Source organism: Myxine glutinosa, chromosome 1 (genome assembly GCF_964187855.1).
Source record: "Myxine glutinosa chromosome 1, kmMyxGlut1.1, whole genome shotgun sequence".
NCBI classification, from domain to species: domain Eukaryota; kingdom Metazoa; phylum Chordata; class Myxini; order Myxiniformes; family Myxinidae; genus Myxine; species Myxine glutinosa.
In genome coordinates this window covers 212631799-212658272 of record NC_136261.1, presented here as the reverse complement: position 1 = coordinate 212658272, position 26474 = coordinate 212631799, and the positions used below count along the sequence as shown (strand labels likewise).

At 43.0% G+C, this 26474-nt stretch overlaps 6 non-coding genes across 6 annotated transcripts; 4 read left to right on the top strand and 2 right to left on the bottom strand.

The window, feature by feature from the left end:
• Window positions 1–5246: 5246 nt before the first annotated feature.
• On the bottom strand, window positions 5247–5436 carry LOC144889937 (U2 spliceosomal RNA). The gene has a single exon (XR_013622154.1). It is a non-coding gene; the product is annotated as a U2 spliceosomal RNA (small nuclear RNA).
• Window positions 5437–12681: 7245 nt separating this feature from the next.
• LOC137419661 (U2 spliceosomal RNA) lies at window positions 12682–12873 on the bottom strand. The gene has a single exon (XR_010982969.2). It is a non-coding gene; the product is annotated as a U2 spliceosomal RNA (small nuclear RNA).
• Window positions 12874–14064: 1191 nt separating this feature from the next.
• TRNAT-UGU (transfer RNA threonine (anticodon UGU)) lies at window positions 14065–14147 on the top strand. Its single transcript has one exon. It is a non-coding gene; the product is annotated as a tRNA-Thr (tRNA).
• A 950-nt stretch (window positions 14148–15097) lies between these two features.
• TRNAS-UGA (transfer RNA serine (anticodon UGA)) lies at window positions 15098–15179 on the top strand. The gene has a single exon. It is a non-coding gene; the product is annotated as a tRNA-Ser (tRNA).
• An 8208-nt stretch (window positions 15180–23387) lies between these two features.
• TRNAT-CGU (transfer RNA threonine (anticodon CGU)) lies at window positions 23388–23469 on the top strand. The gene has a single exon. It is a non-coding gene; the product is annotated as a tRNA-Thr (tRNA).
• Window positions 23470–25013: 1544 nt separating this feature from the next.
• TRNAS-CGA (transfer RNA serine (anticodon CGA)) lies at window positions 25014–25095 on the top strand. The gene has a single exon. It is a non-coding gene; the product is annotated as a tRNA-Ser (tRNA).
• Window positions 25096–26474: the final 1379 nt, after the last annotated feature.

Sequence of the window (26474 nt, the reverse complement as noted above, 5' to 3'; positions counted from 1 at the left end):
GTATCGAAGACAGTTCCTATTTCCTGTTTGGCATTGAGGACCTCATCCATTGTTGAGACAGCAGAAGCAGCATGTCCAGAGTAGAATGACCTTGTCTGAATCGAAATTGATGATCGGAGATCACGCCATTGGAGAAGAGGAAGGATTTGATATCCAAAGCAATGATGGATTCCATGACTTTGCTGATAATTGGGGGCAGGCTGATTGGTCTGTAATTGCAAGGATATGTTTAGGTTAAGTTGTTTTGGCACCATCGTTGGGTTAAGCTTTGGTTATTTATCTCCTGTGTACATAAGTTTGTGTTCCCCCATCATCCCTACCTGTGTCTGGCCACCATTTGGTTTGTTCCGTACTATTTTTAGCGTACTGTCACCCCTTTTTCCCCCCTATTCATTATTTTTTAATAAACCGCCCTTTTATTACAAGAAACGTCTTCCCACCTTTTTTCCTCCCATACATTTTGCCCCCAAGTTTGGCTTTGTTTGGGTGATACCTGGGGAATTGCAGTTATATTGAACACTATCTTAATCACCGTTTCGGTCCTTCACAGGGGTATTATACTCCCTGCGCAGACAAACCGTGTTAACAGATCATCTGACATGACAATATCATACTAAAATACGCCATTTGTGTCGGTCTGATGAATTTTTGAAGCCAATACATTTTGTCGTTACTTATCCAATCTCAACCAAACTTGACAGGATGACGAAGGGTTACACAGTGAAGGTTGTAACGTATTCATTTTCCCCCTCCCCTCCCCAAGGGGGTTTTCTCCCCCGAGCGAGTTTTCCCACCATTGCCGTCAATGGGGTTGCATGTTGAGGGCTATATCAATATTAAGTTAGCTTTATCGTGGCGTTTGTCCAAAGAAGAAGATTTATCAGCAGTTTTTCCAAGGCTGCTTTGAATAACAAAACTAACGATAATAGCATAATATTAATGTTATGACAAAACAATATTAATATCATTAATATCCCACCTCCCCAATGTGTTTTTCCTCCTTGAACAAACGGTGAGTCGACGTTTATAAATAGCTTATCATAGCGTTTTCGTGGGAGCAACCGCCCAACGGCCTCTTCCAGAAGTATAAATATTATAAACCACAAACATGTATGATTAGCTTTTTAAACAGTCGCTAATGCTTTTTATAACACTAAATAAACAAAATTCGGAGGAATCCCGAGATCCGTGAGGTAAGTTTTACTTACAGAACTGAGCGAAGATCTACTGTACTCTATATACCCCACAATGGTTGGGATAACATGACCCTTCCTGGCGCTAACATGATGTTTTTCGTGGCGGCCTTTTGAAACTCGCTCCTGATGTTCAACACGAAATTGGAAGGGAGGAAGCCCAGTTGTGCTCATTTACCAAGCAGCTAGCTAGCGCTTGCCAAGCCAGCCGTTCCTGAACTGTTTTGAATAGAGTGCTTGCTCAAATGCTGAAACCACTTGGCGATCTCTTCACAAGAAACTTTGTAAATGAACACACACCCAATGTTCTTGAGACCCACCCACAGATCGACTAATATAATATGTACCCCAAAGATGAATGACCCTTCCTGCCGCTCCCGTAGTGTGCGGGTGTACTAGTATTGTTAAAAACTGAAATAATACATTTATTTACACAAGGTCTCTGTGATGTTTGGTTCAAACTACGATTTTATAAAATGCAGTTTTCATGAACAGTTGGGAATCCATGAAGCCATGTTGAAATTGAAACATATTATCGTTTTCCCTCTCAGCTCTCTCCTCGCCTATTGAATACCAGCGTGGTTATCTGGGAAAACGGGCTAGCTCTGGGGCTGCTACACCACCTCTGACCACTCGCTCACACTCAGCCTCTTTTGTCGACATCGCTCCAGTGCTGCCTCTCATCACCGGGCAAATCGCTCCAGGCCTCAGGGTGGCTGCTGCAACGCTCAGTGCTCCAGGATCACTTGCTGCTGTGGCCGCAGGCTCTGTCTGTTCTGTGCCCCCAAGCAACACTGGGAATTCTACAGGACTAGGAGGAAGCCAACTTTTGCCTCGGGACAATACTGAGGCCAACAGGCCTGTGCCTGTTATTAAGACAGCGGCCAGCAAAGCATGTGCACTGTGGGACGGTGGGATTGAAGAAGCTGCTGCCTTGAAACCCTCCAGTGAATTGAACTCCAGTCACATCACTGGAGAACCTACTTCAAACTGCCAGGAACAAGACAGATGAGGATGATGTTCCGTTGCCTGAAACGCAGGGGCGTCAATCACAATTGGTCCAAAGTGATTAAAGTTAAACAAATTATGAAAAACATCAATAGTATCCAAGAATCTTCTTATATGCATCTGATGATACATGAACAGTGTATGACAGAACTTGCAAAGGTGCGGCCCTTGCCAAGTGGCCTCAATCCCTGCACAAGGTGGAGAGATTGTGGCTTTGGCAGCATAAAGGGAATATCTGTGCACACACAGGATGCAGACATTTGACATTTAGTGCTCGTTTCATGTGAATCATAAACAGCTCTTGGTTGGAATAGAGTTTGTTGAATCAAACCCTTGCTCATTACCAAATGGCGAAGGTTAAATTTACATGTTGTGAGCAGTGGTAGAAACACTATCTGCGCATGCGCAGGTTCAGAGCAGACATGGATATGACACAGGAACGATGGGCTAAATGTCCTCCTTTTGTATCAAAATTTTCTTACATCATCTAAATGGCCATCAAAGACATATTCATTGACACATTTAACAAAGTTACACATATAAATTTTATTTTAACCAAGGCTGGAGCTGCTAATTGCTCCTGTTTTAGGAGTGTTAAGTGTATGTTCTGCGGAAGGTGGTTGTGGGTTGATATCCAGACCATACACTTTCTCTCCATCTCTTATTAATTTTGGTTGAAAGTGTAATTATGTTGATATATTTACTGCGCAAGTTTTGGAAATTGTTGGTCTGATTGTTTAAATAAAAAGGTAACTTCCCCCGTATTTTCAGAAAACAAATCTTGGGTTTTCAAGAAAGAAAAGAGAAATTATAAATACAGATGATAATTATAATCAGTCAAGAATGTAAACGTTTTGAATAACGGACATATTTACAGTGCTTTTACCTCCTTGGAGTTATGTTTGTGGTATTTTGATCACCAAGAATCGGTTTTGTATTTTCTTTGTACATTTTGAATAATCGACCAATACCAGGAATCCCTCATGACAGACAATGTGAGGGAACAGATTGTTGGAACAAAATAATACATCGACAGAGACAAGGCCATGATTGGTCTCGATTTTTGACACGCAATGATGTTAAACTTTCAACAATAAAACTTGTCTTTGTTCATTGTAAGTTTGAAACCGTGGATAAAATGAAATTAAAATGTATGAAATGGAAGGAATAGTAAAAGTGTGTGTGTGTGTGTGTGTGTGTGTGTGTGTGTGTGTGTGTGTGTGTGTGTGTGTGTGTGTGTGTGTGTGTGTGTGTGTGTGTGTGTGTGTGTGTGCGTGCGTGCACGTCTATGGGCGGTAACTTTTTTTCTTTTTTTTTTTTGGACATTGTTTTGTCATCAAATTTTCAACAAAGCTTTATTATGAGAATATGGAGAAGGCAAATTAATATATTTTTCAAAAGGTCAAAAGTCAGAATCACCTAAAATTGGAAATTTTTATCTGATTGACCTGAAATTTGAAGAATTTTCATATTGCGACACTGAATTGGTTCACCATTCAAAAGCTACAAACCGATTGTTTTTTGTTTTTTTTAGATCAAAAGGTCAAGATTGCATAAAATCATCAATTTCCAGCCAGACTCAAATACAGACAAAGGGAAATATAACTGAAAAATAAATGTGTAGTATGTGGCACTTAGCTCAAATCGGCTCTTGAATCTCGTCAGGAATCGTCAAAACCCCCTCGCGTCCTTGGCGGGAAAATGCGCTCGTTGGTGTGAACTAGGCCTCGCCGCGCCGTCCACTCACTCCTGGCTTCGTCGAGAGCACAGCGAGCAGGCCAAGCCCATCCACTCGTCGTTCTTGCTTGGGAAACCGCAGTTCGTGGTCCGCAGTTCCTCCTCACGATCACGATGAAGATGTCGGAACACGACCGTTCGTTATTAATCTTCCTTGTGCAAGAGCAATAGCGACCATTCACTATGGGATCCAGAACGAGAATAAGAAGATGTCGGCCGAGCATTCCTTTATAGTCAAGGCTCTGACGTCATCTCACGATGTCTCCGTTCCTATCAGCGAGTTCCATCTTACCAGTACCTGTGCCAATCAAATCCTGGACCAATCACTTCTCTTCGGGGCGTGGCTCCACTGCCCAGCCTGATTGAGTGGTGATGTCGCGGCTGCACCAGTGGTAGTGTTCGATGCCTGGTTTCTGGTTGGTTTTTAATTAGTGTCATTAATTATGGTGTCGATTGCTTGGCTTGGCTATGGTGTGTAGTGCGGTGACATAAGGAACACAAGCAAAGTTGAGGCAATTACATACAGGGGATCAATTTACCCATAATCCCTCACTAATTAACATACCCCACACCTCTCATAGGGATGAAGATACAAGCTTAAACGACATACGGTCTACACAAATTTCCTACTTATGACACATCGAGGTTTCTTCTTCTTCACGACAGTCAGAGCACACTACCTATGCATTCTACCTGGACTAAGGTATTGCCTACCCCCGACAAACATAACAGTACAGAAAAGAAGGAGCATTGCATAGCTTGTAGAAAATTCCAAACAATACAAAATAAGTGACATTCAAAAAATCTCATGTGCATGCTGTACTACCCTTGTGTTCTGAGGGGGAACCAAGTAATGCTCTAGAAAAGTTCATATAAAGGGTGCCAATTTGATTCATGCACCTGTATGAAAAAGTAAATGTATTTTATTTGCCAGATTTAGGGAACACCTTTGTATGAACTTTTCTAGAGCATTACTTGGTTCCTCAGAACACAAGGGTAGCCCAGAATGCACATGAGATTTTTTGAATGTCCCTTATTTTGTATTGTTTGGCATTTTCTATAAGCTATGAAATGCTCCTTCTTTTCTATACTTTGCTACATGGGACATACCCTTATATAAAGGGACCTTTTCTATGCCCCTGGCATTTTACCCATGAATTACAATGAGAAAGAGACAACCTCCAAACCACTCCACATCACCTAGTGTCCGAGCTCAACCAACAGTTTTGAAGCATAAACATGTCTCTAGTTACAAAAACTTTATCACGATCATTAACGAATCTTTTCTTTGTTTAAAAGTTCCCCCGAAGGGGGTGCACCATTCCCGGAGGTACTGCAATACCAGGTCGATACGTGGAGCGGACGGAGCAAGCCCCTGATCCAACTCCCGATACCAAAAATCCATTTTATAGACTAGTCCCGCATTGCGAGACATATCAGCTATTAAACTGATAACAGATACTACGACGATTTTTTTATTAAAATGAAAACCAGCAAACAAGTGTCAACCATCAAATCAAATCACAATTGCTCAATTGAAGATCTTCCACAACAATTACAACATATTTCGTAAATCCACATTAAGAAACATCTCTCTCTTAAACAAGGCAAGAACATAGTTCATAGAAAAATGATGCATTCCATAACATGCTGAGACCCTCGCCTTCCACAAGGCCATTTTCAAACAATTCAATATTCTCCAGAACATTATTCGTTTCGGTTTACATTGATTTCCAAACGGACCGTACAAAATCATTTCCCAACTTAAAGTAAACTTAACCTTTAACTTGCACAAAAACTTACACAACACCTCATTCCAAACTAAGGAAGCGAAAACACAATCCCACCAAAAATGCCGAACTGACTCCGATTCATTACATCAAATATATGGGCATTTATTGGTGGAGACATGACCTCTTACTGCTTGCACAGCCCTACATTGCAACCATTGCCACACAGCTAACCAGGCAAGGTCACTGAGCTCCAGTAAGGGCCTGGGACGAAACGTTCCGCCACACCGCCAAAGTTCTTTCCCTTTGAAGACCACCTATCGGAAACACCTCTTGTACTTTCTTCTCCTTTATCAAGTTTCCAAAACTGCACTCAAATCATCCCCAAAACTACCCTCCCGAACAAATTCTTTCAATACCGAATAGGGATACTTGGGATTCCACTCATACGGTCTACCCAAACCCACACGCTTCCCCCAAACTCTGTTCAGCTCAGGCAGAATATAATACCCAACGGCTGCACGTCTGATGCCTTCCCCACCATCGTCATGTGCAGCGCCATGAAGGCTGCTCTTAAACTAGCTACCAAGTCTGGGCCGCCCCTTCCCCCTTCCAGTTGTCCGACACCTAGCCGGTGCTAAGGCCGATAAAACCATGGCTTACACATAAACTGAAAAACCAAACTCCTTAACCTTATAGCAACTCTTTATGCTGGAGGGAACACCTCTGCTAAAAACCGAAGCAAAGGAAAAATCTGCCCTTTTACAATGGTGCCCTTCTCTATTGACGAGAGGGTTCTCTGCCCCCATTCACTCAACAAATTTTTAACCAAACTTCGTTTTTCTTCCCAATTCTTTGCTATATTGCTGCCGGTCCCCAGCCACACCCCCAGCACTTGCAGGCAACCCTCCACGACCCTAAATCTTTGCAAGAGGGCCTCCACCCATGACCCCCCCCCTCCCACCACCAACAAATTTGATTTATTAAAATTCACATTCAGTCCACTGGAACTTGCAACGTCCTCGCACACCCACATTATCTCCTCCAGTTCCCCACTCTGAGCAACACAAACTACCAAATCGTCCATATAAGCTAAACATGGGACCCCAGAACTCCCCCGAACCTGGCACCAATACCCCGCTGACGTGCAAAGAAAACATATATAGCAAGGGATCCAACGCAAGAACAAACAACAAGGGGGACAATGGACATTCCTGTCGAACCCCCCGGGGAAACCGCAAACGGCCGCGTTAACCGGCCATTCACATTCACTCGCCCAACTGAAGTGGTATACATCGTTTTGATCAACTTGACCAGACTCTCCAAAACCCCATTCCGCTAGAATAGAGAACAAATATTCCCTGGATAACGTGTCATACGCTTTCGCAAAGTCCAAGCTTAAAACCCCTGCCGAACGTCCCCTGATTTCCACCGACGTAATCAAATCTCGAAGGAGAAGCAACACGTCCGTCGTCCTTCGCCCTTTGACTCCACACCTCTGAAACACACCCAACCGATCTCCGAAAGCTACCTGAAGCCTCCCCAGCAAAACCTTCGCAAGAATCTTGTAGTCCCCATTTAATAGCGAAATCGGCCTCCAATTACTCAAGCAGTGCAGATCCCCTTTTTGGGGTAACAAACTAATATTGCACTCGGCCCAAGAGGCTGGACACTCACCCACAAGTAGAACCTCATTGAACAACTCGACAAGTGGGTCTTTTAACTCCTCCCAAAAACACCTGTAAAATTCCAAGGGCAATACATCTGGCCCTCGAGCAGACCCCTTCTTCCCATCTTGAACCACCCGCTCCACCTCTTCAATGGAGAAAGCTGTGAGTGGCTCCCCATTCACCCGGTCATGACTCCAGCCTGACAGGAATGCCTCCCTCCTATCCAGATCCCCTGGAACTTGGGAAAAGAAATCCGAAAAATAACTCATCACGCCTTCCTCCATGTCTGACCATGACTCATACAACACTCCTTCATCGAGCAATCCCTTCATAGCCGTCTTATTCTTCACCAACTTCCGAAAGAACGGTGACGAGCAAGGCTCTTCCCTCTCCCTCAAACCGCTCCTAAACTGAACCCTGTTAAATTGCTGCAGAAAAAATTTACTAATCTGCTGCTTCAACTCACTTATCTCTCTACCCACATCAAACCCATGCACACCAAACCTACCCAATCTCTGTAAACATGCCGACTTAGCTCGAAAGGACCTGAGAGCCCTCTCACTCTGTACCCTCGAGACCCTCTGACACATATCCTTAATCCGATGTTTCACCTCTTCCCACCATTCCCTCACTGAACTAAAAAGAGGATTCAACTCCTTCCAAGCTTTAATTCTGCCAGAAATCATCTCCTTTATCCCAGGACTCTTCAACAATGAGGTATTTAGCCTCCAAACTCCTTTTCCTCCAAATAAAAACTCAAACGAAAAAACTACTTTGAGTAAACAATGATCAGAAAAACTGTTCCAAATCCTCTGCACTTCAACCGTTGTTACTTCTCTTGAAACAAACACGTAATCCAATCTTGACCTCTGTGAGCCCCCCACATTCGTCCATGTGAACCCCGGATCTCCACAAAAGAAGTAACAAAAGACATCTTTTAACTTAAAAATCTCTATTAATTCCGTCACCCATTTTGCCACTGCACGACCGGTAGGTTCCTCCAATGAGATGTTCAAATCCCCACCCACAACCAAAACTTTGTTGGTGCAGAGCCATGGTTTCACCCGCTCCAGCAATTTCTTCTTCTCCCACTGCTGCTGAGGGAGGTACATATTGACGAACCGAAAGTACTTTCCTTGAATCTTTGCGTCCACGATAAAGATTCTCCCTGGCTCTACATCCACCACCTTCACCACCCTCCATGCTAATCTACTCCCAAAGAGCACCGCCACACCATCATTTTTGTTTTTCCCACGACCTGAAAAATGGCACAGACCCCCCCCCCCCCCCCCCATGCCTGCTCCCATTGCTTATACTCAGCACCACCTGGCAAAAAATATTCCTGCAAAAATAAGATGTCTAAATTCCATGTTTTGAGCTCAGCAAATACGCACTGACACCGACTTTCACCAAGAATACTCCTCACATTCACCGACCCCACCCGAAAATCAAACTTCGTCATCCGAAGATAACGTGAGGTCTCTCCCCAATGGCTCCACCTTTGAGGCAACCTGGAGCGATTTCCTCACACCCTTCCCTTTATCTGCCTTTTGGAACATCCGCTCATCAAAAACAGTTTGACCATCGCCACTTAGCCAGGTCTTTTTCACGATGCCCACAGAAGTTACCTTCGCCTCCCGTTTACCCCTTCGCCGCACCACCCTCATTGGATCGGGTTCATTCCCCTTGTCCATCTGCTCAAATTCCTCTTCACCTTCTTGCGTCACAAAACCCCCTTTCACCTCCATTACTGGAGATACCACCCCACACCCTGCTCCACTGCCCCAGCATCCTTCAATGCTCCAGCCGGCTCCCCAGCTGTTCCCTTCTCCACCTCCATGGCCCGTTCCGCCTCTCACCCACTCACAGCGGCCCGTTCCGCCTCAGCGGCCCGTTCCACCACTCGCCCACTCACAGCGGCCCGTTCCGCCTCAGCGGCCCGTTCCACCACTCGCCCACTCAGTGCTGTTCCCCGTTCCTCCTCCCTGTCATCTTGGGAACGCCTCAAGGCATTTGCAAAGGATTTGGGGCAGTTCCTAAACACATGCCCTACTCCCCCACATAAATTGCAGGTGACACTCTCCATGCAGTCACAAACCACATGCCCCACCTGCCCACAGCGAGGACATCGAGGGTTTCGGCAGCCAGAGCTGAGGTGTCCAACCTCATTACATCAGTTGCACCTCCAGATTTGGCCGGGATAAAACGCGAATCCTCGAAAAGGACCAATACTGATCCGATTCGGAATGTGCACAAAGCTGCCAGGCTTGCTCGGGTCATCCCGCAGCTGCACCTTCACCCTCATTGCCCCAGTCTTGATCCACACCGCATTTTTAACGTGGTCGATGGACCCCAGAGGTAACATTTACTACTCCCCTTTCACACAAACTTTCCACACAAAAGGAAGAAAGTGTTTTTTATTCTTCACCTTTTCCCAAAAGAATATATAAATCACAATGTTCGTGAAAACCACCTCAAAACTTTCCACCCCCTGGTAAAACGAACACAAAATCCAACTGACTTGATGAGAATCCCAACTCATGGATCAACAGCAACTTGCAAAACCGAAGTTGGTCCATATCAAAATCCAAATCTTCTTTAATGGTAAAACGGATAGCGTTCTTCCTGGGAACATTTGCAGGCTGAAACCATTGTGCCGCCGCCCCTGCCGGACGCCGAGTTCTTCCACCAAGCACGGCTGCTCCACTCGCCGCTCCCTGCCGGTTCGGCACCGGAATTTCCCCACGACTCGGTCGTTCCGTATCCGGACTAAGGCGGGTCCCGGCATTCGCACCTCGACTCCCGTCGATGGGTACATCGCTCCGCGGCGCAACCGCAGGTTCCCCAGAACACGAGGTTGGGAATTTTCCCTTCACCCGACCTCCTTCCCCAAATCCAGCAGAACTCCGCCAAGGTTCCCGATGAAGGCCCGAAGGACCGGCCACTGCCGGCTCCTGCTGGGAAGCTCACAATCCTTCCGCCACAACCGAAGGACCCTCCGCCGCCGACTCCACTTCCATGCTCCCCACTCCTCCACCACAACTTGGTCCGACCACACCCTCGCCTTCGCCTTCTCACCTTGCGCAGCCTCCGCACAGGCATTATCTTGGAGCACGTGCAAGTCGAGAGCATCCACATCCGCCCCCTACCATCCGAGCAGTCTTGTGAAACGAGTCCTTCTGAAACCTCTTCCACCACCTCCGAGGTCTCTCCACCCACAGTCTCCACATCTCATCGAACCCCTCCAATATCCCAGCTGGCAACACCGACTCGTCCGCTGCTGCCACCGTCATTGAATCATTGATCGCACTGCCACGATCCTAGATCCTCGACCACTTGATCTTAGCCAAAAGGCCGAGAAGCGATAACTAAAAATAATATTCAATTTCCTTTTCCACGAGGATCACCTTTATTATTGAGCGGCGACGATTCAAGGAAAATCGAAATGGCCGCTCGTTCGACGCTTCCATTGCAGCTTCGAAGCTCCTTCCATACTCTGATATTAAACAATCCTGATGTGTTATATTTATTTTGTTTATCTTGGGAGAAATATCGAATTTATTGTTGGAGATAACAACCCAAGTCATGGAGATAACAACCCAAGTTATGGAGATAACAACCCAAGTTATGGAGATAACAACCCAAGTTATGGAGATAACAACCCAAGTTATGGAGATAACGACCCAAGTTATGGAGATAATCACCCAAGTTATGGAGATAACAACCCAAGTTATGGAGATAACAACTCAAGTTATGGAGATAACAACTCATGTTATGGAGATAACAACCCAAGTTATGGAGATAACCCAAGTTAAGGAAATAACAACCCAAGTTTTGGAGATAACAACCCAAGTTATGAAGCTAACAACCCAAGTTATGAAGCTAACAACCCAAGTTATGGAGATAACAACCCAAGTTTTGGAGATAACAACCCAAGTTATGAAGCTAACAACCCAAGTTATGGAGATAACAACCCAAGTTATGGAGATAACAACTCAAGTTATGGAGATAACAACTCATGTTATGGAGATAACAACCCAAGTTATGGAGATAACCCAAGTTAAGGAAATAACAACCCAAGTTTTGGAGATAACAACCCAAGTTATGAAGCTAACAACCCAAGTTATGAAGCTAACAACCCAAGTTATGGAGATAACAACCCAAGTTATGGAGATAACAACCCAAGTTTTGGAGATAACAACCCAAGTTATGGAGATAACAACTCAAGTTATGGAGATAACAACTCATGTTATGGAGATAACAACCCAAGTTATGGAGATAACCCAAGTTAAGGAAATAACAACCCAAGTTTTGGAGATAACAACCCAAGTTATGAAGCTAACAACCCAAGTTATGGAGATAACCCAAGTTATGGAGATAACAACCCAAGTTATGAAGCTAACAACCCAAGTTATGGAGATAACAACCCAAGTTATGGAGATAACAACTCAAGTTATGGAGATAACAACTCATGTTATGGAGATAACAACCCAAGTTATGGAGATAACCCAAGTTAAGGAAATAACAACCCAAGTTTTGGAGATAACAACCCAAGTTATGAAGCTAACAACCCAAGTTATGAAGCTAACAACCCAAGTTATGGAGATAACAACCCAAGTTATGGAGATAACAACCCAAGTTTTGGGGATAACAACCCAAGTTATGAAGCTAACAACCCAAGTTATGGAGATGACAACCCAAGTTATGGAGATAACAACCCAAGTTATGGAGATAACAACACAAGTTATGGAGATAACGACCCACGTTATGGACATAACGACCCAAGTTATGGAGATAACGACCCACGTTATGGACATAACAACCCAAGTTATGGAGATAACAACCCAAGTTATGAAGATAACAACCAACAACACACACACGCACGCACACACATCATCCATCTTATTATATTAATTATTCACGGTACTTATCCCACCAAATCTGTCAAGGCTCAAATATCTTGTTTCTTAACAGATGATATGTGCATGACACAGTTGGTCCGATTTTTGCCACCTTTTCTAGACATCGTCGCAATTCACCCCTTCCATGGAGGACGCCATTTGCTGGATATATTCTGCGCTTGTTGTGACAATACTCGCTGATGATTGGCTGGGTGTAAATACTACTACGCCGCGTGACCAACTCACTGCACCCGCGACGGCTACGCCATCAGAAAATAGTGCTCATTATTAACGGGAAATGTTTATCGTTCGACAAAATTCATGAATCGAACTTTTTATATTGATAAAAAATATGTTCCTGAAATTTATTAACGCAAAGATGTATGAAGTCACATTTAACATCCTTCAACGAATCTTTTCTTTGTTTAACAAGTTCCCCCAAAGGGGGTGCACCACTCCCGGAGGTACTGCAATACCGGGTCGATGCGTGGAGCGGACGGAGCAAGCCCCTGATCCAACTCCCAATACCAAAAATCCATTTAATAGACTAGTCTCGCATTGCGAGACATATCAGCTATTAAACCGATAAGAACAGATACTACACTTGATCTTAGCCAAAAGGCCGAGAAGCGATAACTAAAAAATAAAATCAATTTCCTTTTCCACGAGGATCACCTTTATAATTGAGCGGCGCCGATTCAAGGAAAATCGAAATTCCCTCGAAATGGCCGTTCGTTCGACGCTTCCATTGCAGCTTCGAAGCTCCTTCCATACTCTGATATTAAACAATCCTGATGTGATATATATATTTTGTTTATCTTGGGAGAAATATAGAATTTATTGTGTGAAGAACAACGGCAGGTGGGGGCGCGTTCGGCGAGATCACGTGATTTCCTTCGTGCGTCAGAGCACCGCCCCGTGTGTAAAAACCCACGGAGGTATATACCTCCGTGTAAAAACCCGGCATTCCAGATTAGACCATGAGCAGGTCTGAGCTTTCGTTCACTTTCATTCCATCAATCACATGAATGAAAGAATAAGAAGAAATAATTTCAACATCATCGGACCTGTCATATTCACAATCGCCATGCCACACCTTTGCATTGCTCAACATAAACTTCCAGGAGCAGGCAAGGCAGCGCTTCTTTGCCTATACACCAGCCAAAAAAGGGAGGGTTTTCCTTGGAACTCTATTCCGCGGGTCCCTGCTGGTAACTTATAAACACATGACCCACCACCTGTCACCATCTCCGATATTAGATCCATATGTATTTAAGACTTTATAAAAAACCCAATTTTTTTGGAATTCAACTTGGATGCTTTTATAATTGGTGAGATGGTGAGAGCTCCTATCATCATTTCTGATATCAGATGTGAAAAATAACTGTTAATTCGGATGATTCATGAGATCGTGACCTCTCAAATGCGCTCATCGCTAATTATTCAAAAACTGAAAACAGTACAAACACAACATTTGCATCAATTTAAATGCACTTTTGCTGCTGATAACCACCTCAGCTAACTTCTCCATATACACACCCCACAAAATAAAACAAAAAAGAGCAATTTCGATCTGTATACATGTTCTGGAAACTTGATGAAAAACATTCAAGATTGTCTACCCAAAAGCATTCCAATAATATGTTCAATTTTCTTGATATTTCTGTTCAATATTCCGCAGCTTGAAAAATAAAATGTTTGTCTCTAAATATATGCTGAAATCTGGTCGTCCACATTTGACCAGGTGATGATCAACTGAAGTCATTACAAAGATGGAATTTTGTAAAAACTCTCAACCTGGAGGGAAAAACTCCACTAATAATATGTCATGGTGGCCGAGCAGTTAAGACGTTGGACTTGTAGATCCCATGGGGTTTTCCTGCACAGGTTCGAATCCTGTCCATGACGCTAACGTTTTTTTGGATCGTCCACTTTGAGTCTGTGATCTCGGCGTTTAGAATCCGGTCGAGTGGAACCAAAGGCTGAAAAACCAACGATGGATGAGAGTTTTGTTTCCTTTCTTGAAGCTCGCTATTAAAAACAGGATTGAGTGCGGACAAACACCCATAAGATGGCAATAATTAGGCAGACTTTGATGGACCTCATGGTCTCTTCCTGCCTCAAAGTTCCTTATAATGGAACTGCTCTACCAAACATACCACAATGTCTGTTTGTACAGATGTCTGTCCCCATTCATACGGGAAGGTTTTAGAGGCCAACCTTTAAACACGAATGTATGTTCACTTCGGTCTATTTTTGAGGATAAAACAAACTCGAAAAACATTTTCCATAAAAGAGTAATTATGTCTCTTTTATTAAAATAGTAGACGGTGGCTTGCAAACCAAGCTTCAAGGGCGGTGTACAGAAGCATAAAAAAAACAAACAATAAATACAATAAATACAATAAATACAACAAATACATTAAATACAATAAATACAAGGCACAGAGACGTGAAATACAGTAAAACGAGTGTTCATTTGCATCCATATGATGTCTACACCTCATACGATGTCTGCAGCATACACTTGCCAGACCTCAATATATACATGTGTGTGTGTGTGTGTGTGTGTGTGTGTGTGTGTGTGTGTGTGTGTGTGTGTGTGTGTGTGTGTGTGTGTGTGTGAGTGTGTGTACTGTGCATGTCTGTGAGTGTCAGTGTGTCCTCATTAATCATAACGTATTATTATCTTTACTCACCCTCCCTCCTCTTCCTCCCTTTCCCTCTTTTTTCTCCTCCCACACTCTCTCTCTCTCTCTCTCTTTCTGTCCCCTCCTAATAAAGTGCAGACAGTGCGATGTGTAAGTATATATTTGTGTGTGTGGTCGTGAAGCACAAGTTTACATAAGGGACTCCATGTCATGGTGGCCGAGTGGTTAAGGCGTTGGACTTGAAATCCAATGGGGTTTCCCCGCACAGGTTCGAATCCTGTCCATGACGGAAACGTTTTTTTCGAGCTTCCACTCTGAGTCTGTGATATCGGCGTTTCGAATCCGGCTGAGTCGAACCAAAGATGGCACTTTTTGCTTCTTTTCTTGAAGCTCAGTTTTAAAAAAGAATCGAGTGCGGACAAAGCTAAAGATGGCAATAATTACCCAGACTTTGATGGGCCTCATGGTCTCTTCCTGTGTCAAAGTTCCTTGAAATGGATCTCATGTTGTTAGACGTCTCCATTCCATTGTATAATGTAATATGTTGACTTGTTTGTTTTACTATTGGAGGATCACAGAATGGCGTCAATGCGAAAATGTTTTAAATTCAGGAATTAATAAAATGCGTAATTTCCTTCTCTTTTTTTTTTAATGCGCCAAGCCGAATGCCTCCACTCTGTGTTTGCCTCAAAATCTTGTGTCCCAAACCTATCTCTGTCTGTACCCACCTTACACAGTCGAACCCAGCTGCTCCTGGACTCTGTGTCCTGCTCTCCTGACAAGATGGAGAAGTTTCTGTCAAACCTCAACTCTGATTCTGCAACTGGACCAGACGGCATCAGCCTTCAGGTCTTAAAATCCTGCTCTGCCGCTCTTTCACTCCCTCTCTCTGTTCTTTTCACCCTCTCTTTTGCGAAAGGTGATCTGCCAGCATCTTGGAAATCAGCAAACATTACTGCTTTGCACAAAAAAGGTGCAAAAACAGATCCTTGCAACTACAGACAAAGATGGGCTCTTGAAATGGGCGACAGACAAAGGCATGCCACCGCTCCTTTCCTGCTCCCAATAATCAGCAAGGTCATGAGATCCATCATTGCTTCTGACACCAAATCCTTCCTCTTCTCCAATGGCTTGATCTGTGATCATCAATTTGGATTCAGACCAGATCACTCTACTCTGGACATGCTGCTTCTGTTGTCTTAACAATGGATGGAGGTCCTCAACGCCAAACAGGAAATCAGATCTGTCTCACTTGACATATATCGTGCCTCCGATACGGTCTGGCACCCAGCCCTGCTCACCAAACTCTCCTAATATGGTATCCATGGTAAGCTCCACGCATGGCTTGCAGACTTCCTCTCTGGTCGTCGTCAACGTGTGGCCCTGAATGGATTTCTCTCATCTCCCCTTCCTGTCCAGTCTGGAGTTCCTCAAGGTAGTGTTCTGAACCCTGTGCTTTTTATGGTCTTCATTAATGATCTCTCCGACTCTCTGGAAAATCCTCTCTATCTCTTCTCTGATGACTCCACTCTCTGCCTCTCCATATATCAACCCTCAGATCGGCAGGCAGCAGTCTCTTCACTCTCTGTGGACCTGGACAAAATCACAAACTGGTCAAACAAGTGGAACATGTCTTTCAATCCTGACAAATCTCACACTCTCACTATGTCTCTCCGAAAAGACCGTTTGGACAACCCTCCCATCTACTTTCTGAATAATCCTCCTGGGGAAGTTCTATCACTCAAGCTTTTGGGTCTCACTATCTGCCATAATATTTCCTTGAAAAAACCACATTTCCAAGCTGGCCTCCAAAGCCAGTCGCCGACTGGGCATCCTCCATCATGCGAAGTCATTTCTGGGCATAGTGTTGGAGCGTATGTCACTATATTGGGGCCCGTGGGCATTTTGTGAACATTTGTTTTCTTTGTTGGGATTTGTTATTTCGACCTAGCTGAATAATTTAAAATAGGGCGCCAATTTTTGCATGCATATTTTCGACCATTTTTATGCAAATTAAAGATTACGTCATAATACCTATTGTATAGGACCATATGCTCCTGTTATTGTTCTTGAACACTTCATAGTTTTAAACATTTTAATGTTTCCTTTTGGTAGTTGTTATTTAGAATACGTTTAGCCACTAAAAAATAGTAATTGAAAGCAAATTGCCTAATTTTTGCCGAACACTATTACCTAACAATATTGTATTCATAAGGTGCTTGTGGTGACCGTCAAGCTCATCGTATCGGTGTTCCTGGCAGCATGTATTTGCCAATGAAGCAGCATCACGAAGAATTGCATGACCAGTCTCTGGCTCATCCACTTCCGTTGTCAGAAAAACACTTAGATGCAAGTCACACAGTGCTGATAAGGTGATGCTGTGTGCCGTTAAAGCACGTTTCATGTGGCGGCCTTCAAGAATCTGGCGGGTGGTTGCTGATCCATACAAGTCCGCTTCCATCCATGCATCATCAATGCCACTATCCTCTATGAATGACCCAAGTGCACGCAGTGACGTCAATACAGTGTGCATCTCACCAATGCGAAAAACTAGATGATCCAGTGCTGGTGCCGAGTGCATTTGCAATTTCACAGCCTTCTCATAGAGTTGAAGATCAAAGGTAATAACCGTCTTCCGGCCTTCTCCCATGACAATCGATGTGATCTTCTGCGCTTGTTTGAGTATTGTAAGCATTGTGCTCCATTCATGTGCAGGAGCAGCAAGCAGTGGCATTATAGCTACCCTTGTCAGTTTATATGGTGGTGAACCTTTTGCTGAATTAAAAGCACTCCATGTAGGTAAGTGTTGCTTTCCTGTGCCCAATCGTACCAACGACTGTCCTATCGGCCATGCGAAATCATCTTTCTGTGAAGCTTCTGTTACATCAAGCGATGGATTTATATTTATAGGATCATACTTGGGACACGGAGGATGTGTATTAGCAGGAACGTGACAAGGCAACAACTCTGTAGTAAGGCCTGGACCAAGCGGAAGTGATCTGGCTGTGGGAGTCTCATTCACGTCAACTGTTACAGCACTGGTAGCTTCAGTAGTTCGTTGGTACACCACCATTGCTGTAGCATGCAGGGTGCCTTTTCCCTCTGGGGTATCTTCTGAAAAGTCTGAATTGTCAGCAGCAAAGAAGATGAATTCATTTCTAACAAGACTTGGTGGCACATATACATCATATTCAGCAGAACGGTTCAGAACAGCCTGTGCTCGTTGCGTTTCAATGCGCAATATACGGTCATAGTCTACAGACAAGCCGAGATGGTGAAGATAGTCTATTAATGTTTTGCTTCTAGTTCTTTGGTGAACAAAGATGCCAGTTCCAACTTGGACAGGGTACTCCCGCCGATGGCGAAATGAAGCTTCTTCTCCTGTTGATTCTGGCCGGTAGCGCACCTGTCTGTCAGATTTTGCTTCATACATAATATGTTGTGCTATCGTTGATGCTTTCTGATTTGCGTAATTTCTGCGCTTTTCAGTTGGGAGCTCAGTTGCCACGCCTCTCATAATCCATTGGAGAAATGTAAGAAGCCTTGTAGGAATGTTTGCACTTAAATCTGACCCTAGTGTGCCATCAAAAGACCAACGTAGGGTGTCAAGAATGTCCTTTCGCAGAACTTTGGCACAGTTGAAGATCATTTTCATGTCATCGTTGATATTGGATTCACAGAGAGCTGCTTCAATTGCGGCTATCTTAGCTGCACTGAAACAGAACCGATCTGACTCATTTCGACGTGTGGCAGGGATAAAGTCAATGCCCTCAATATTTTCTGTGAGCAAACGTCGCGTGCTTTTACGACTAGGCGTAATCTCGCAGTTATGTTCTTCTAAGATCGTCAGGTAAGCTGTATGCGCAGCATCCATCGACAGTATCTTACTCTTTTCAAGCAAATCTCGTATGATATCAAGATATTCCACCTTGGCAGCAACCTCTTTCTCATTTATCGACTGTTTCTTAGAGGCGGTACCAGAACTTGAACATCCAGAACCGCGAGCAACGTGACTTTGCCAGCAAATTCGATGATATTTCACATCTATGGAGAGTGCATCTTCGGAATGAATAGCACTACTTGGGTATACTTACAGTGTACTTAGGTACACTTATAGCACTACTTAGGTGAGTTGAACCGCGCTCCCCCCAAAGACTTATACGTGCGCAACGCGTACCCTTATTTACGTAGTTAATTATTCAGCGCTATACGATTCGGATACTTGTTTACTTTGCGAGAAATGACGTCATAAATCATTTGCATAAAAACACACTAAAACTCGCTGAAAAAAATTGGCGCCATATTTCATTTGTTTTCTAACATCCTAAACAACAATTTCCAGCCAAGAAAATAAAATGTTCACGAAATGCCCACGGGAAAACAAATGCTCCAACACTAGCACTTCTGAGTTCCTCACCACATACAAAGCTTTCATCCACAGCTTAATGGAGTACTGCTCTGGGCTGGTGCCCCTGCCTCACACCTAGCTTGGCTTCACGCTGCAAAAACCAAAGCTTCAGAATCATTGGTATCTCCCGAGATGAAGATGATTCTGAGGGCCTGTCACTTGCTCACCGCAGGCAGGTTGGTGGTCTTTCTGTCTTTTACCGACTCCTCTCCGGCTTTGTCTGTCCCCCAAATATTCCTGCAGGATGCACAAGATCTGCCAGCCACCCTCTTCTGGTGAAACTGCCAAAATCAAGCCTCCTTGCTCACTTCACTCTTTCATTCCCCTTTTCTCCCGCCTCTGGAACAAACTCCCCCACTCCCTTCAATCTCACTCCTCCGTTCAGGTCTTTAAAACAGCTGTTCACCACCATCTTTTATCTTCCCCCACCCAAAACCATGATCTTTTCTATCCCCGTTAACACATTCCAAATCCGCCTCTTTCAATCTCCAACTTCATTCCTGAAATAACTAGTAGTGTTCATTTGCTTTATACCGTGTACCCTTTCCCCCTCCCCCCCAGCCCTCTCCCTTCCACAGATCTACCGATGGCCCTGTTGTACACCGCTCCTTTCCTATGCCATCTCCAGGCATTGCAAAACGTCATTGCCGGGCACCGAAGGGAGCTCGGCCATGACGCACGCTGAAAGGGTGTACGCAGTTTTCACTCTGGTTGTTTGTTTGTTTGTTTTCTTGTTTTCTTGTTTGTTTTCTTGTTTGTTTGTCCAGGCGATATCTCAGCCATCCTTTGAGCTAGGAAGCTGAAATTTCGGCACAATAGTGAGCAGGTCCTTTGTCAAAAACCGTATTTTTGTTTTTTGATTAATCAATTAATTGAGGAGTTATTTAATTATTTGCGATTAATTAAGTACTTATTTAATTAATTAAATTTACTTTCGCTTCTGGCCATTAACTCAGGCACCTTTTGAGTTAGGAAGCTGATATTTGGACATGCCAATGACCAGGTCATTTGGCTGCAAAGGCTGTTTTGGATTTATTGATTAATCAATTAATCAATTAATTATTTAATTATTCGATTAATGGCTAAAAAAATTTTTTTTTTTAAGTTACACATTCTGATGAAATGGTGGTGGTTTATGTGTTCGATGACCGAATTGATTAATAATTTAATTTTTTAATGATTATTATTTATTTTTTTTCATTATTAATCATTTATTTATTTTATTTCTCATTTGGCCAATATCTCAGGCACCTTTTGAGCGAGGAAGCTAATATTTGGACATGAGTGACCAAGTGATGTGGCTATCAAGGATATTTTTGATTTATTGATTAATCAATTAATTATTTAATTTTTTAATGATTATTATTTATTTATTTTCATTATTAATCATTTATTTATTTTCTTTCTCATTTGGCCAATATCTCAGGCACCTTTTGAGCTGGGAAGCTAATATTTGGACATGAGTGACCAAGTGATGTGGCTATCAAGGATATTTTTGATTTATTGATTAATCAATTAATCGATTAATTATTTATTGATTAATCAATTAATTATTTAATTTTTTATTAATGACGTATTTAATTAAATTTCTAAAAGATACATCTTTGGATGAAGCACTAGTGGTTTAGTTATACTATTAGCCAATTGATTAAGAAAATAGTTTGAGATAATCTTTTATTGATTTTAATTATACAATTAATCAATCAATTTATTGCACACCTCTCCCTCCCAATGCAGCCTCAATGAGCTGCACTGCGGTATTGTCGGGCGCCGTAAGGCGGCCCGGCAATGCCGCGTTGTAGGATATTTAATTATTTGGCTTGGGGACGGTGTACTTTGAATATATCTGTACTTGTTGTCCACCGCACCTGTCCTATGCCATCTCCAGGCGCTGCATAATGTCTATTTTTGTGGACGTCTATTCTGTAGACGTCTATTCAAAAATAGATAAGGTCTATTTTTGTGATTAGCTTCGGCCATAAGGTCAACATAGGCCAAAGGTCAACCACTTTTTTCATATCTATAAAATCCTCAATTTTCATCCGATTGACTTGAAATTTGAAAAGGATTTACATATCGGCTAACTGAATTCAACCACTAACTATTTTTGAGATTAGCTTAGGCCAAAAGGTCAACATTGGCCAAAGGTCAACCACTTTTTCATATTTCTAAAATACTCAATTTTCATCCGATTGACTTGAAATTTGAATAGGATTTACATATCCGCTGACTGCATTCAACCACCAACTATTTTTGAGATCAGCATAGGCCAAAAGGTCAACGTAGGCCAAAGGTCAACCACTTTTTTTTTTCTTTTCTAAAATCCTCTATTTTCATCCGATCGACTTGAAATTTGAAGAGGATTTACATATCGGCTAACTGAATTCAACCACCAACTATTTTTGAGATTAGCTTAGGCCAAAAGGTCAACATTGGCCAAAGGTCAATCACTTTTTCATATTTCTAAAATACTAAATTTTCATCCGATTGACTTGAAATTTGAATAGGATTTACATATCCGCTGACTGAATTCAACCACCAACTATTTTTGAAATCACCATCGACCAAAAGTGCAACATAGGTCAAAAGTCAACAACAATTTCAAATTTATAAAATCCTCAATTTTCATACGATTCACTTGAAATTTGAATGGGATATACACATCAGTGAACTGAATTCAAACACCAACTATTTTTGAGGTTAAAAGGATGCTCTACTGAGTGCCATTCCACTTTGTTCTGTTTCGCCAAGTGTCGCCCGATGAGTGATTTTTCATTTGTCTGTTTGTCTGTTTGTTTGTTTGTCTGTTTGTTCGCACAGAATAAATATGATTTTCTCTGTAACCGTTGGTCCGATTGACAGGACATTTTCACCATTGGTGCGACTCCACCTGCATAATTTTGTAATGATAATGATGATGTCATAGGTCACGTGGTTCGGCCGCCATCTTGGAAAAACCGAAAAACTTTGCACCTCTGTATCTCCGAAAGCGCTGAATAGAAAAAATTGAAACGTGGCTCATTGTAAAGAACTCTCCATGGTGAATAAAATGTGTAAATGATGATGTCATATGTGCCTCCGTTATAACGTCATAATTCGACAAGTACAAAACTTAATCCGATCAAGATGAAATTTCTTGAGCGTCATGTAGGCATAAATTGGCGGAGAAAAAAAAATGATGACGTCATCGATCACGTGGTTCGGCCCGCCATATTTGTTTTAACACAAAAGACATAAAAACCACTGAAAATACATCCTGGCGAGGGTTTGTAATCTCAGATTGCTCTTTTTATTGTTATCATTGTTATCGTGATGGCTCAAAATGTTCTTCAGGACTTCACAGACTCATTGTAACTCTGATTGGATTTCTGTTTTCGCTTTTCATTGTTGCTGATGTCGATAAAGGTCGCAGTACAATAAATTTGGTGATAATCGGTTCAGCTGTGATTACAGCATTGCGACATGTGGTGAGGCTTCGCTCTCTCCCTCCTCCTCCTTTCTCCTAGCTCTCTCACTGCCAGTGCCCACTCTCCCATCTCCCACCTCGTCTCTCTCCCTTTCTCTCTTTCTCCCCCATCTCTCCATCTTCTCTCCCTTCCCTCTTTCTCTCCCTCCCACTGCCCTCCTCGCACCACCTCTCCGTCCCGGAGTGCAGCAACATGTGGTGAGGCTTTCTCTTCCCTCCTTCCCTCCCTTCCTTAACACCCCCTGACTCCACATGCCCTGAAACCTCCTCAACACCAGTTCCACAGAACATATAAATAACATGACGAAAACATGATCATTAAACAGGTCCAGCCCAATTTGGCCATCAAGGAGGACATTTGGTCCATCTTTCCTGTGTCATATCCATGTATCTGCACTTCCGTTTGGAGCTGCAGTTTGACTGTTCATCTTAACCTCACCTTATCTTCCATCCCTCCCCATGATAATTGATATACTGTTCAATGAGCCTCGACTTCATATTGTCACTCGAGCCAATTGTGAACTTATGCAGTTTCACGCAGAAATGACTGGTTCACCTGGGGAGATTCGGCAGGTATTTGACCAAGTGATGATCAACTACAATGAGAATTTGCGTTGTGGCCTGTCATGGTGGCCGAGGGGTTAAGGCGTTGGACTCGTAAATCCAATGGGTTTCCCCGCACAGGTTCGAATTCTGTCCATGACGTTACCTTTTTTTTTAGAGCGTCCACTCTGAGTCTGTGATGTTGGCAGTTCGAATCGGGCCGAGTCAAACTAACGATGGTACGTTTTGTTTCCTTTCATGAAGTTCATTATTAAAATAAGATCGAGTGCAGACAAACAGCCATAAGATGGGAATAATTACCCACACTTTGATGGACTTCATGGTCTCTTCCTGCGTCAAAGTTCCTTATTATGTAACTCGTGTTATAATAATTCTCCATGCCAAGATGTCATGTAAAATTGTGTTTTGTTTCTTTGTTTTACTATTCAGAAAGTTCACATAACGGCTCCAATATGAAAATGTTTGAAATTCAGGAATTAAAGAGACATTGTACGAAGATCTCGAAGCTCCTCATTTGAAACTTGTGATCGAGAAGATTCTCCAATTAAATTTTTAAAATACCTTCATTTATGGCCTGTCAGCAGTAAAACAAGTCTGGCATCCACCATATTGAAATAAACTAATCCAAGATGAATCCCACAATTCCTTGCAGGAAACACGTTGTGACATCATTGATCTGGCGGCCATTGCTTGAATTTTGTCTCGGCAGAATTTCCTTTTGTTTCAATCACCCTCAACCTGACGTTAAAACAAATAATCTGCAATGATAATAACCACAAACTCCAAACTTCCCTCCACTATGGAACCTGCTACTGGTGATGTCGGGCTCACATAAACTACGAGCATCTACAATTATATAAAGATTGGTCATTTTTGAACATTGCAGAATGCGAATGCAATGGCAAACCACCCACTGTATCTTGCAGAGAGTTCTTCAGCGCTACATAATACCTCGATCAGGGGGATAGTGGAGTAAATAAATTGAATTGGATTAAAAAGATGATTGAAAGTGTCTGAAACTTGGCCACACACTCGGACAAATGAATTGTGTATTTCAGAAACAAAGCAAAAGATGAGTGAAGTAAATTTAGTACTAGCGAAGGTACCCTTTGTTGCAGGTAAACGCCAGGTCCCTCCTCTCACCACTTCCCTTGTCTCCTCCCAACTCCACCCTTTCCCTATCTTCCCGAGGACATTTGGTCCATCTTACCTGTGTCATATCCATTTCTCTGTGGTTCCCTTCAGAGCTGAATGTTCACAGTTCATCTTCACCTCAACTCATGCTCCATCCGCCCCGGTAATATTGTGCGAGTATATCCTCGTAACCACCCTCCACCTCTCTCCATCTACCTGCACGATGCTACCTTTTATTTTCTCTTCTTTTGTTCGTTTGAAACAGGGGTTCCCAAACCCAGGGTCGTGACCTGACCTTGTAACCCCCGTCAAATTTTATGTTTTTGATTGGGGGGTTTCACGTCGAAAGCGTTTTCTCCGATAATTAATATCGCAGGTAGCTACCAAGTAGGTATCGGTACCATTTGGGTCACGAGGCGAAGGTGATTTCAAATTTTGGGTTTTGGACAAAAACCTTTTGGAACCACTTGTGTTGTGTCACTTTTGTTACGTCCAGGTGTTGTCCCTCTTCAATGAGCCTTGAATTTATGCCGTATATCAAAGAACCGTATGTCATGGTGGCCGAGTGGTTAAGGCGTTGGACTCGAAATCCAATGGGGTTTCCCCGCACATGTTCGAATCCTGTCCATGACGTGTTTTTTTGGAGACTCCGTTTTGTTTCTGGATGTTGGCGGTTCGGATCCCGACCTCGTTAGCCCAAATTACCCCTCAAACTGAATGAAGTCCTCCTCCAATATTTTACATCTATTTTGAAACGCTTAATAAATGTGATTTTGACAGAGAATCATTGAAATTTTCGATTTTTTTGATCGAAAAAAATGAATTCGTGGCGAAAAAATATTAATATTTTCATAAAACCTATTTGCATTGACCAGTCCTTCATACTCATTAAAGATAAAGTTTTTACAGTGTAGCCCATAGGGCAAAGCCGTCTAGAACAGTGTTTGTCCGTCTGTATGTATGTATGTATGTATGTGTGTGTGTGTGTGTGTGTGTGTGTGTGTGTGTGTGTGTGGGTGTGTATGTGTGTGTGTGTGTGTGTGTGTATGTATGTATGTATGTATGCATGCGTGTGTGTGTGTGTGTGTGTGTGTGTGTGTGTGGGTGTGTATATGTATGTGTGTGTGTGTGTGTATGTATGTATGTATGTATGCATGCGTGTGTGTGTGTGTGTGTGTGTGTGTGTGTGTGTGTGTGTGTGTGTATGTATGTATGTGTGTGTGTGTGTGTGTGTGTGTGTGTATGTATGTATGTATGCATGTGCGTGTGTGTGTGTATGTATGTATGTATGTATGTATGTATATGTATGTATGTACATATGTGTGTGTATGTATTTATGTATGTATGTATGTGTGTATGTATGTATGTATTGTTACGGATTCGTCACTTCCGTCGTTGTGGTTTTTATCCACTGTAAGCATTTTGGTTCCATGTACTATTCTTGGTATAGTTTGAATGAAATGGAGATAACTGTTTTCAAAAGGTGAAAAATTAGTGCTTTAAAAGAAACCTGGAAACCGATCGGGAGAAACCGGAAGAAGAAGAGGAGGAAGCAAAAAGCGGAGCAAGGGAGGTCGGGAAGAAAAGCCGAGCTGCTTTGATGTCTCGAGCAGACGCTGGTGAATGTGGGTCACGAGCGAACTTTGGTTTTCCCGGGAAAGGGATTCCTGTGACAGAGTCATGATCGCTGTGACAGATAAACCTGCGTGACGGGTTTTGCGTTTGATTCCGGAGAGAATCGTTGTTGGAGAGCAGGTACGCCCCCATTACGTGCCCGCCCGCCATTTCGCCTTGCTCTCGCCATTTCGCATCGCTCCAGCCTTTTCACCTCGCTCCAGCCATTTCACCGCGCCCAGCCCTTACCCAGTAGGCACACAGACATTGGATCCACGTTGAATGAACGTCAAGATTCGACGTTGACCTGAGGTTGAAAACGAGTTGGATTTGCAAATTGGATCAACGTCATTTTTCCAATGTTGAATAAACGTCGAAACAACGTCGAATAAACGTTG